Source organism: Ambystoma mexicanum, chromosome 8 (assembly GCF_040938575.1).
Source record: "Ambystoma mexicanum isolate Mex_15411 chromosome 8, UKY_AmexF1_1, whole genome shotgun sequence".
NCBI lineage: Eukaryota > Metazoa > Chordata > Amphibia > Caudata > Ambystomatidae > Ambystoma > Ambystoma mexicanum.
Window position 1 is genome coordinate 1,150,220,014 of NC_090929.1, and position 13,260 is coordinate 1,150,233,273.

At 47.8% G+C, this 13,260-nt stretch overlaps 1 protein-coding gene across 8 annotated transcripts in view; it reads left to right on the top strand.

Annotated features, from left to right (window-relative positions):
• Positions 1-13,260, top strand: part of ANK3 (ankyrin 3) — a 2,768,233-nt gene that overhangs the window by 2,740,732 nt on the left and 14,241 nt on the right. The gene's annotated exons all lie outside the window — the stretch shown is intronic.

Consider the following 13,260-nt stretch of genomic DNA (forward strand, 5'->3'; position numbering starts at 1 on the left):
GGTTTTCATATCTTAGGTGTTCTTAATAATCCTTCCTTTTGTGGATAAAAGAAACTGCTGCTCAGCCTATAATATTTGTCAAGGAAAAATGTTTCCCCTCTGTGATTTCTGAATGTTATTCTACTGAAGGTGCACATGCCTTGTGGCCACTCCCTCAGTTAGAGGGGTCAAGTTGCAGTTTGGCTGTAGCAAAGCCAGAGTGTCAAAGAATGTTGTGTTCTGAGGGTGTTCATTTGTGCTGAACTAAGGAGCGGCTCCTGCAGGAGATTTGAGGCCCATGTCCCCTTGGAAACTGCTGGAGCAGAATCTGGGTGAGGCCTCAGCTCTCTTCATGGCATCAACACGAATTAATCTATACAGATGCAACTCTGCTGTGATTCTGGTCTGTTATGTTGACAGTGAAGGGGGTCAGCAGTTTCCTTGCAGCCAACGTTATACCTGTACCACCGCGTTATGCTCTCCTGACCAGGGAAAACCGCCATGGCAGTAGAAAGAAATAGAGTGAGATGCCACTACATACATTTGGAGGGCCAGAGGCATGGTGTTGCAGATCTTCAACCATCGCTCCTGGTAGTCAGTGAAACCGGTCACATTGAGTACTATTCCCCCTCCTGCCCCCTACTTTCTTCCTATTAGTAGAATTTCTGCACACACTCGAGGATGTCCTCCAATGAATCAAGAGAACTCCCAGTTGGGGTGGGGATGCACCAAGAGCAACACCAAATGAAACTGGCCAGTTCTCTGCACTATTCCAGTGTATGGCTCTCCTAATGGAGGCACGTGGAAAAATGCAGAGAACTACTAATATTATAGCAGTAAAGGCCACTCTCATGGAGGATAAATTATAATCTATGAATGTCTGCATTGATTGCACAGTAACAGAGGTTTAGTGGGTGACCCAGTACTTCAACGTCTTTGAAAACAGTAAAAACACAGGTGCAGACTGTTTTAGTCACAGAAGGTTTCAGGAGTGCATTGACGTCCTTTGTGTACTTACATGTGAAGTCAGTGAAATTTGGAAATATTTCACAAGCTGCTAATCCCAGAATCCTAGGCCTGAGAGCTCCAAACAGGGAGGCTGAAAGGTATAAAGTGTGTTTTTTGGATGTAAGCTGTGTGCAGATAATGTTTATTTATGAACTAATTTGTCTATCTAATAGAGGACAGTGTTGCAAAAGTACTGAAGAACCTACTCTACTTAGATAACTGAACCTGGGCATTCAAGAGAAATATAGGTGGACCCTGACAAAGAATTGTTTGTCCTTCCTTTTTTAGGGGCCATACAATCCTTGCCATCCCTGAATTGGTTTATGATGCCGAAATTCAGATACAGGAGGTGAAGCTCTTAAAGATTTAGTACAGAAATGAATTGATACTTTGATTGGGCATCTGGCGAGGCTGCAGGGTAAAAAGACCTACCTGTTTGTGCTGATAAAGGCAGCTCAAGCTTTTCAGAAAGGATTGAACAGGATAGGGTTACCTAGGTGGAAAAGCTGATTGGCGGTCAAATGTTGCCTCTTTGCAATTTGTCAAAGTTGTGAGAACTGTGTATTCATTGCATGATGGTTAATCATATTCTGGTTTGGCAGCAGATACTGATGGATAGTCATTTCTGCTGCTTAACGTGATTGGTGATGTTATTGCTGTCTTGTTTATGCCATTCTTTTCTGTCTAGCATCCCCTAACCACTAATCTAATGCCCGTTGGCAGAGTGGGAGAGATTCCACAACAAGGAGATGTGTGTGATGACTATTCTGCTTTAAAAAAGGAAGGTGAATTTGATGTTGTGTTAATGTGGAGTTCTTTATTTTTAAGAGATACATTTTAAAGTGATGCATTCACATTTCTAATGAACATATTTAAGTTTGTCTACCCTATCTCTTAGGGAACAATACGAGTTTTAGTTTAAAAAAAAAAGAAATATTGGCACAGTAAATGCTGCCTCTACCGGTTGTATTTCTGCAAGTCTGTCCTTTTCAGAGTTTACTAGTGGTGGCAGTGATATATATATATATTTTTAACTCTGTTTATTGGCATTTAATAATACAAAATACAGACAGTAAGCGCAACGTGCTTACTTTACCCACTGTCCATTATCCCTCCCATACACCCCCGCCGTCACAAAGATATATCCCTGTACATGAGTCCTGACATAGAGCTGTTCCAAGCAATGAGTCACAACCTTCTTGTGTCTGCATAGTTGCTGTAGTGCATTCCTTCTACCACACTGTGTGTCCTACTTCTACATCATTATACTCTACTCATTCCATTCAACTTTTGGCTACTTATGTTGGTAATACTTCATACGTATCTGCAGACTGCTGGATCAGGAAGTGCCCAAACATTACCGGCATTGCCCCGCTTTCGATTCAAAGACCCCCCAACCAGTTTCCATATCAAAGCAATACATTCCTTTGTGAGTGTCTCAGGCTTCTCTTCCCTCCCCATTGCATTGCTACTCGCCATTTGGCCAGTGTAAGTAGTAGACTAACCAATTTCCTGGTATGCTTGGGAACCTCTTTGGTATATCCCAGTAGCCCCATTAGTGGATCTGGGCGTATCGTTTGGCCAGTTACGCCACTGATTGTATCAAATACCTCATCCCAGTAATGTCGTATGACTGGACAATTGCAAGATTCATGAAGGATGTCTGCCGGTTCGGTGTTTCACCTTTTGCATCCCCCTGTAGTGTCTGATAAGTATTCCTTTAGTTTAGTCGGGGTGTAATAATACTGGTTTATATATTTGAAGTGAATTCATTTAAGTTGTGCATTGATGGTTCCCTTTCTGATCCCCATGCAGCAGTATGTCCACACCTCTTCCGGGATGTCCCTCCGAAGGATTTTTCCCACTTTGCCCTCAGTGAAGCTCAGTCTTTACTCCTGGTGCTCATGTACATAGCGTATAATCCGGATGTCACCTTGCTACCAACCACTCCCTGCAGTAGTTTATCCAGCATGGGTGAGACCTGGAGTTGTTCCGGGATGTGGTGAACACCTGAGTCAAGCTTACCCTCAAGCAGAAGTATAGAAATATATCCACGGCTGACATTACCCCTTTCCCTTTCAACTCCTCTAGGGATACGAATTTGCCTTCCAGAAAAAGTTCCCCAAAGATAGATATCTCCAGGTTTCTCATCAGAGCCCCAAAAGCAGACTCGCTGTGATCGGAATTCCCGGTACATGCACCACGGGAAGTGTGGGTGAGTAAAGGACCTCCCCCCCCCTTTTTGTGTTCGAGGTGTGTCCATGCTCTACAGGTCACTTCCACTAGGTTTCACGTCGAGTGCGCTCTGCGCTCTGCTTGGTGCTGTGAGTATGACTGTTCTGAGGAGATCCGGAGTTGCCACCGCTCTTTCCACCTCCACATGCCTCCTTCCCCCTATGTTTTATATCAGTGTTTAAGATATCCTGTCTGTGCTACATAGTAATGTATTTCAAGGTCAGGTAGCGCCAGTCCCCCTTCAGACACTGGTGCCGCCAGCACGTCCCAAGATACCCTGGCAGGTTTCCCCACCCACAAAATTTGAGAGATTACCGATTTCACCTTACGAAAGTATTCCCTGGGCACCCCGATTGGAGCATTCAGAAACACAAAGAAATCTGGGGAGCAGTGTCATCTTAACCAAGGATACCTGACCGTACAGATTTAAGGGGAGATTTTTCCAATGTGTCACTGCCGCTCGGGCTAGACTTAAGACTCCCAGGTAATTGCTGTGGTACACCACGGTTCCATCCCTGGCAACATTGATTCCCAGATAGCGAGTCTGGGTCACGTGCCACTGAAGTCCTCGGCCTTCCTGAAATTGTTCGACTGCTTCCGTCAGCGTGAAAAGTACCAATTTAGAGGCATTCACCTTCAGACTAGACATTTCCCAAAAGCTCTGGACATCCCCCATTATTGGGTCTAAATAGATTTTAGGGTCTTTAACGAACAGCACCATGTCTCCCGCGTATAGTGAAATTACTATCCTGTGTTGTGTAACCTCACCCCGCGATGCATGTGTATTTCCCGTATCCGCTCAGCAAATGGTTCGATCGCCAGAGCGAAAAGCAGCGGTGAGAGCGTGCAACCTTGTCGGGTCCCTCTCTCTAGGGCCATTTCTGGTGTCATCTGACCGTTCACTCTCACCCTGGCCACCGTCTGTATGTACAGCAGTTTGACCTTGGCGATGTAACCTTCGCCCATTCCCATCCGTCGTGGCACTGCGAAGAGGAACGGCCATTCGACCGAGTCAAACGCTTTTGTGGCGCCGAGTAAGCCTGCCACCACGGAGTCTCCTCGGGTGATACTGCCGCCATCATCCTAAACATCCTCCGGAGACCGAGCAAAGTTGATCTTCCTGGGATAAAACCTGCATGGTCAGCCCGAACCATTGTCAGTATCAATGGCGATAACCACGATGCCAAGATATTTGCCAGAATTTTGTTGTCTGTCGATTAACGAAATTGGGCGATAGGAAGAACAATCATTAATGGGTTTGTTCGGCTTCAACAGTACTACCATCACCGCTTCCCTCAGCGTGTCTGGTAGGGACCCACTCTCCAGACTATGCTGATACATTCCCAATAGGTGGGGGCCAAGCGTACTGTTTATAAAATTCTGCCGTGAACCCGTTGAGTCCGGGCGACTTCCCATTTGGTAGAGACTTAATGGCGTTCAACATTTCAACCAATACTAACAGGCGGTTCAGTAGTTCCCTCTGGTCCTCGGAACACTAGTGTAAGGCCACCTGCTCCATGTACTTCTCTATGTATGATTGTGAAGCATGTATCTGGGATGTATATAAATTATTATAAAAAAGGAAGAACTGGCACACAGCCCATCTATCTTGGTGGGTCTGGCTAATGTCTGACCAGGCATATGCCCTTCCCCATGTTGGCGCGCTCGTTTGGTTATTAACATACTTCACTTCCTGAGTGCTAAGTCTTGAAATTCTTGTAACTGGGACAGAATTTCAGCTTGTTTCCTATTTGTAGGGTTCGGGGATGCTGTCTGCAGCGCACGTATGCTGGTTTCTTTGAATTCTAGTTCCCGTCTAATCGGTCTAAGAATCCCTATTTGCTTGGAAATACACTCTCCCCTTAACACACATTTAAAACTTTCCCACAGGGTTCCCGCTGACTGCACCGATCCCACATTCTCTTAAAAAAAGGCGTCTATGGCTGAGGTTAAGCTATCTCGAAAGACTGTATCGGGGAGTGCCTCGCTCTTAAAGCACCAGGGAGGCCTTTCTTTTACCCTTCCTGACAATCCCATCTCTAGAATCATAGGGGCATGATCGGAGAGCGTGCAGGCGTGAATCCCCACTTCCACCACCCGATCCATTACTGAATGCGAAACAAGAAAGAAGTCTATCCTTGATGTCGAATTGTGAGGATTCAAATGGCACCTATACTGCTTCACCGCTTGATTCCGTACCCTACAAACATCTGCGATATCACATGAGAGTGTCATGCCCTCGAACCTCTGTTCCCAGGCCCCTGAGTCCCTCCCGTTCTATCCATTGCCGACTGCATCACCGTATGAAAATCACCAGCCCAGATAATCTTCCCTGGCGCCAGCTCCACAAATTGTCGATCCACCCACTTTAATGTATCCACTGTATCCTGATTCGTGCTATAATAATGAATTAACATATACAATTCCCCCTGGATGGTGCCCTGAACAATGAGACCTCTGCCTCCCTCATCTTTCACCACTTTGGTTTGGTGGAACACCACATTGCTGTGTATTAGTATGCCCACCCCCCCCGTGCGTATGATGAGTATGATGAGAAGTACCTGCGACAACCCCAGGTTTTCCCGAATTTGGATTCCGTATCTGAAGTTAAATGAGTTTCTTGTAAGAATGCTATTCCTACCCTATGTCGCTGCATGTACAGCAGTATTTTCCGGCATTTGGTTGGACATTTTAACCCCCTTATATTCCAGGTCCAGAGGTTAAGCGTGGCCATGTCTTTCATTTAACAGAAGGAGCTGCTCTTCCCCTATTGGTACCTGTGTAACCATGACTGCTAGTATTGACCTTTTGTCTCTCCCGTGATTTACCTTTTGCATGACTGGCTGGCAACTCGTCGCGTATGTCTGCAACCCGGCTCTATCTTGTGTCATGTGGGATGTGACTATTATTGCAAGTGTACCTCGTATCCCCCCTTCCCTCACCGACAACCCCAACTCGTCAGTGAAACTTGAACCCCCCCTTACCCCAACTAGTCATCTGTCTCCCATCCCCAAACATGTGCCCTTTTAAGATTCCGCTCAAGGGATCAGCAGGAGCCCGACCACCTAACACACCTTCTTGGGTTGAACGGACCCCCTCTAATATGTTGAGGATTTAACATTGTTGACAACTGTGCTTTGACAACTCAAAAGGATATGTTCCTGCAGAGACTCATCAGTCATTATTACCTATTGTTCGAGGATTTCTAGGTAGTGTCTCCAAAAGCGCTAAGGCCTCCTCCGGTGTGTTGAAGAACAGACCCCGGTCATTGTGTTCGACTCTTAGTTTAGCCGGAAACAGAATTGCATATTTCATCCCTCGGTCCCGCAGCACCTTCTTGACTTCCAGAAACGTCTTCCTCGACGCTTGCACTCTATCAGAGAAATCCGGAAACAATTTGATCGTACTGTCTCTGTAGCGGACTGTCCCTTTCTCCCGAGCATTACGCAATGCTGCATCCTGGTCCAGATAGTTCAGCAGACGTGCTATTACCGGGCGTGGTGGCGCCCCGGGATGGGTTTCCTTTTGCTTGGTATTCGATGCGCTCTCTCCACTATACACAATTCCGAGAACCCTTCAGGGCCCAAGGCCTCCCGCTGTATTTCTAGTTTACCATCAAAGGACTGGATGCTGGATTGCATTTGTGTGAACATCTGTTTAATGTTTTGGAATGCACCTGCCGGGTCCTGAGGCAGGGTCTGAGGGTGCGCCTCTGGTGTAGCCTCCATTGTTTTACTGTTTTTTGGCAGAGCGGGAGAGTAGAAGTGTAACTTTGCCTGGTGCTTGCCTCTGTCCCTGATTTGGACACTGCCGGTGTTCTGGGTGTTGGTGGGACATGCGGGGCTCGTCGCTGCCCCCACTCCCTGCCTGTTAAAGTCTTCCTCCCCTAGATTGAGGCGTGCACCACTGAATCGCTTGACAGTGTTGGGTCATAGTGTTCAGACCTGTAGTGCTATGCCCCACCAATAGTAGTCATAGTTGAAGTCGCAGCATATTGACCAAGACTGTGTCAGTTGGTGGTGACCTTGTCAGGAGTTTTGTGGTACAGTTCCACCACAGTCTCGCTAGTGAGATTCAGGTTGGTTTTGCCCCTGCCTCCAAGTCCGTAGTGGTGGACCTCAGCAGTCCTGTTGCAACAGCAGTAGCCGGGGTTCTGCGACACGATAACAACCTTTGTGGATCCGGGCAGTTTGAGCCCCCCGTGAAGCTGCGGCAGCACACCCACCTCTGAAAGCAGTAGCTGACACCGTCTTTCGTCTCCAAGTCACTGCCTGCACCCGGCAAAGCCCTTTTACTGGTTATACGTTGTCTCTAGAAGCAATGACAAGATGTGAGCAGCTCTCACCGAACGGTAGGACCTTCACCCTTCAGGTGGCAGTTGGATTTGGGGCAGGTGTGATCAACCCCAGCCATTAATGACCACAGCACATGAGGCTTGCGCTGCGTGGTCCCCTCTCTCCCAGCGACGCTGTGGTTCTTATAGCAAGGACCCTGCCCCGTGGCTCCTGTGTTCCCAAAATATTTGTTAGTCTTTCATGCCCACCGCACTGGTGTCACATGAGAGGGCGTGCGGAACAGCACCTCGGGCTATCCGTGCTTGCTTCAGTCCTTGTGTGTGGTCCACAACCTTCAGTTGTCTACTCTCCGAGACACGCCTTCAGGTGCCTCTTGTTGAAGTACAGGCGGGTTGAGTTGGTCCCAGTGCCTTCGCCACAGCTGTGTGAGATTCTCTGTGTTGTTGCTTATGTGGATTCGGAGTGGGTTGTGCCCTCCCACGTTTGCAGAGTGTCCGTATATGTAGTGTCAAATAAGCCCTTTGAGTATTAGCAGGGCTGTCTCACTGCCTGTCCCCCTTCGTACTATCTTCCCCTTTGATGCCTTCTATACATTTCAGCTGGCTGTCCCCTTCACTGCCATGCAGCTTCTGTGTTAGTGTGTATGGCCTGCAGGACAGCTCTGTCGCAGAGCAGGGAGACCGTCTGGCCCGGATGCTTGTAGAGAAAGCCAGGCCGGATCAGCAGTCCTTCACCTCCGCGTCTCGATCCGTACACGTAGGCAGGCCTCCGCAGTAAGGGGAAGAGCCCGGGCCCCCGCCACGGGCCAGGGATCTCGCCCAGTCCGTCCGGTGCCTGTCCTCGATGCTTGTGAGGGTGCGGCGCTTTGGGCCGTGTCCTCGCCTCCCTTGCCCACCAGCTCGGGCTGTGCGAGCCGCGCCGGTCCGCGGGGTCATCACTCTCCCCTGCAGCTTTGCATTGCTCACCGTCTGGCTTGGGTGAGTGCCCCGTGGCACAGCGTGCCCGCTGGCAGAGGGTCAAAACTGGTTTGCAACCTGTACTGGTGCCTACGCTAGTCTGGAGTCCATGGGCTCTGAGATCACCCCAGTCCGAATACTGTTTTGCTGCAGCTTCCGTCCGGGATCAGCGCAGCAGCTGTTGGTCCCCCTCTCTCCAGCTTCAAGGCATGGGACTCTGCACCTTCCAGCCAGTATCGATGTGTGTGCAGCACACAGGATCGCTGTCAGTGGTCCGGGTCTCAGACTGATCACAGGCGGACCTGCCCCCTCTCCAGAGCGTTGGGTCGAGCCGTTCCCGGTGTCAGCTCTCAGTTAGGATCCTCGACATGTACGACGCCTATGTGAGTGCCCACGGGCGTCCAACGCTTCCTCTCCTTCTGCCGATATGCTGCTCATCACACAGCCCGAGGTTCCCGCCGTCAGTTGGCTATTTATCCCGGAAACTCCTTCCTTCTTCATTGTCCCTCTTTGCAGACACAGCATCCGCCAGCCTGCGCACCTCACGTAGGAGGCTTGCCCACGTGTCTGAGCCCCTCCTCTTCTCCTCCTTATGCGTTCTCAGGCCGCACCTAGACAAGCACACAAGTTCAGTGCCGGGGCTCAGCAGCTCCGATTTTCATCAGGGTTTCTTCCACCACGTTGTGCTATAGTTCTTCTTACCACTGTATCTCTGCCCAGGCGGCAGTTCCAACGAGGGAATCTGCTGGATAACATTCCGGATTTAGGTTAGGTGTAGCAGAGCTCACGGGCTTGCAGCCATCTTGGATGGGCCCTCTAGCGCCCGAGCCCCCCAGTGGCAGTGATATTACTGGAGTACGACCTGCAGCGCTCCCAAAATACTGTACTAGTGATAACCTCAGAAGTCATTTTCTCGTTATTTTTTGTATGTCAATTTCCACATTCAATATGATGGTGTACATTTTTTAATCCAGAAAAGGGACAGTGCTTACCCTTTTATGCATTACGTGGAAGATGCCTGTCTTTTCACACCTTTAAAATAGCTCCATTTACCTACTTTTTTAGCTTATTGAAGCGAAGTGCCGAGACCTTCCCCTTCTGTACAGTTAAAAAGGTAGTAAATATGTCTGGTGCTTTTTTTTTTAATGTTGACTGCCACCTCAGGTGTCAAGGTAAACATAGGTGGACTTTGGCTAAAATCCAATACTGTCAGAGGTAAGTTGTAATACCTTCACAACTTGGATCTGGCCAATGGTAATTGCAGCAGTATTTTTCAAATACTGTCAGAGTTAACATTACGCCATACCTGTACCTGTAATTACCCCCAAGTCATTACCTGCAGATGTGTGTCTCAGTACTGCACTCATGCAACAAAGATGTATGTTTCCTTAATATGTTCTGCAATCACCCCAAGCATACTCTGGTCTCTGACACCTTCAAAATGGAGTTGCCAGCAGTTGGAGCTCAAAGGATCAGAACATTGTCCCATATGACCTACTCAAAAGAAGTAACTCTTTACCACCCACACACAGCCGAAATAGTGTACAATGCGGCCACCTTCTGGTAGAAATTCTACATGTGAACACTAGAATATTCATTGTAGCTAGATGAGAACTTCACAGTTTGGTCAAAAATGTTACATGAAGACTTGTCCACGCCTGATAGCAAACTACTCCAACTGTATTCATACGTTGTAGATCTCAACTACAGAGTCCCTAACTTTAGCAGGGAATGGAGCCATTTTTTCACATACTCACTCCACTTGAAGAGACTCAACAGAGACCATAGAAAACCATGCAAATGATTGATAAGGTTCTTCATCCTTGGTTTATAGTATTCCTACAATAAAATTATCCCTTACTGCTAGAGCTTTTGAGGGGAAATATTCCAATCTAATCAGTACATTTTCTCTGCATCATACCTACAAATTCAATGAAGAGCCTCCGTGAGTGAATTTTTCGCTTTAACATTAATTCCTTATTATGAGATGGCATGCAAGTGAGAAACTGGATACATTTTTTGGGAATTGATGAGTGTTCATGAAAAGAATAGGTAAATTGCTCACAAGCTAGGACATTTGACACTTATTAGACAATTGATACAAATGGGGAGTTGGGCCTTTTCCCGGCAGGAATCAAATAATAATAATACATGTGAACATCCATACATGTGAACATACCCGAACTTCCAACTCAATTGTTTTTAGGCAGTTAGGTACCCCAGTTTGATCAGTGGGTCTTTTGAGTGACTCGAATTAAAGTTAAAACAGCCCAGCTGATAAATTAAAATCTGACACCATCTCTTTCGGAAACGTCCAAAAAGCCTGTACATAAAAGTCTGAATGGGAGATTTGGCCGAAGTTCGGCCGTTTGAAAATTCCGAACGGCTGAAAAGTTCAACCAAATCCCCCATTCGGTGCTAAGGGCTGCGGGGGTGTCACCAGGACCCTTGTTCACTATATTGTGAGCGGGGGTGTCCCCCACAGCCGATCCCAAAAAAGTAAAAACATTTAAAAAAGGAAAGGAACCTGCAGCGCCGGTTCCCGATCACGGAAGTGAAAGGGAATGGGCATCGCAGGGACATAGCGAGTCGGCGGCACACAGCGGAGTGTGCCGCTGCAAGGTAAGTAGGGGGATGTGGGTGGCGGTGTGGGGGTGGTCCAGGACGGAAATGTTCAGGAGAGGAAAGACAGAAGGTTATTTTCTGAAAAATAATCTTCAGTCTTTTCTCCCTTGAACATTTCCGTCACAGGATTCCAACCCTGATCCTCTCTTCCTATTCCCCAGTCAATTTACGAGAGAAAGGAGAATTCCCCTCAGTAGAACTTGAGTGGAATTGGTAACCCCACAAATAGGAATCCCCTTTTTATATGGGAGAGGCTACTGGTTTTGATCAATAGAATGGCCCTGTAGCGGAGGCCAGATTTAGAGGAAGGGTATGTGATGAATCCTGTCATATATCACAAACTTCGAGCGAGTCACATGCCACTATGTGTCGCATCACACAGACTTAACTCCGAGACCAGCAAATTAACCAAGCCATGAGGGCACCTTCCCCGGGGATATATATTTCTGGAGCTTGTGGATCTACTTACATCACATGCTCTGCATAGTCAGACATCTAGTGGAAGTCGTGGACTATTATCAAAAACTGGCGTCGAGAGGGCATGTTAGTAATACGTGTGATGTTTACTATACCCATGGTCCTTCATGCGTCGAGGTCCCTTATAATGTTTTTTTCCGCCATCAGAGTCGGTTGCAAATGCAGACTTCTCTTCCAGGCTGATACCTTTTATTAGTTGAAAGTTTATTTGTAGACTCTTTCTTTACTTTGTTTGCTTTGCCACATGGCCAACAGACTGCTCGATGACTTTCAACAAACAACCTCATCATTGACGACCAGACATGGCCTACACAGGCCTCTTCGGGCTTCGGCCCATTACAATAGGGAGAGAAGGGGGAGGTTCTTCATACTTGCCTCTTTAGAGAATGCATATTCTGTAATCCCCTTTCCCTTTTTCTCGCCAACCTGCCCTTGTAAAAGATAATGGACAAAACTCCCTTTAAATGTTGCCCTACCTGCTACTGAAAATTTGTGTGGAACAACACTCAGTGCGCAATTGCTGTCTCCTGTGGGATTCCCCCTGAAAAAGTTTGCAAATCCTGTAAACTTTTTCAACCGAAAACTTAAAAGGTTCCGCCAAACGCGGGGCCGCTCACGCCATGCACGCTGAGGCCTACAACGACGTGACGGAAGACTCCATCGAGGGCAGTATTGTAGTCATGAGTGATGCAGAACGAGAGCGGGGTTTGTCGGAACCTCATATGCAGGCTCTGACTCCAAGAAACAGGCCGTAGACTCTATGCTAGAGAAGACACCCAGCGGCCAGAGCGCACACAAGCACAAAGACACGAAAAACATACCCCATGGCTGACTTTTGACGGTAACATTAAGCGTCGAAGCCCATGCAGTGTCCACAGAGAAAGCCTCAGGTTCTTCACTGTCCTCCGGGCCATTGCGCACACTTTCGCCTCATGACAGACCTCCGAAATCGAAGGTCGGTTCGGACACCGCACGCAAAAAGGCCCTCCTTTCACGCAGAAAATGCAGGAGTTAATTAAGAAAGACGTAGGGTGCTTCCGTGCTTAAAGCTAGGTCACGGAAAAAGTCCAAAAATTTGACACCCTTGCCCTCGAAGAGCACACAGGCTACAATTCCCCACCACCACCCCCTGTAGACTCTCTGTCAGGGGCTATGCACCACAAAGATCAAACTCACTCCCAGGCCACCCCTATCATGTCAGGCTTCCCATCTTGATATGACTATGCAGTATTGGTAGATTTGTTCGAATACATTTGGCCGAATGGTAGATTTGACTTAATTTGGCCTGTACCATTCGATCGAACATATTTGAACAAATTGGCTAATACACACCGATCACGGAGAGCGGGGGTGTCCCCCGCTCCATATACACCGATCACGGGAAGCAGGGGTGTTCCCCGCTCCCCGTGATCGGTGTGTATTAGCCAATTTGTTAAAATATATTCGGTCGAATGGTGCAGACTTCCTCGATATTGGAGGCAGGGGATGGGAAAAAGAAAAAAGGATCCTGCGGCGTCGGAGCAACCCGTGTTAGAGGGACGGATCCGACACTACTGGGCTGAAGTGGCCAGGCGACGGGAATCAGGTAAGTGGGGAAAGAGGGTGGGTGGGTTGATTTTATTGCGTTTCAGCCTCTGAGAACTGATCGTATTCGGGCTGTTTTTTTTCCAGTCCTTTCGCTGCGA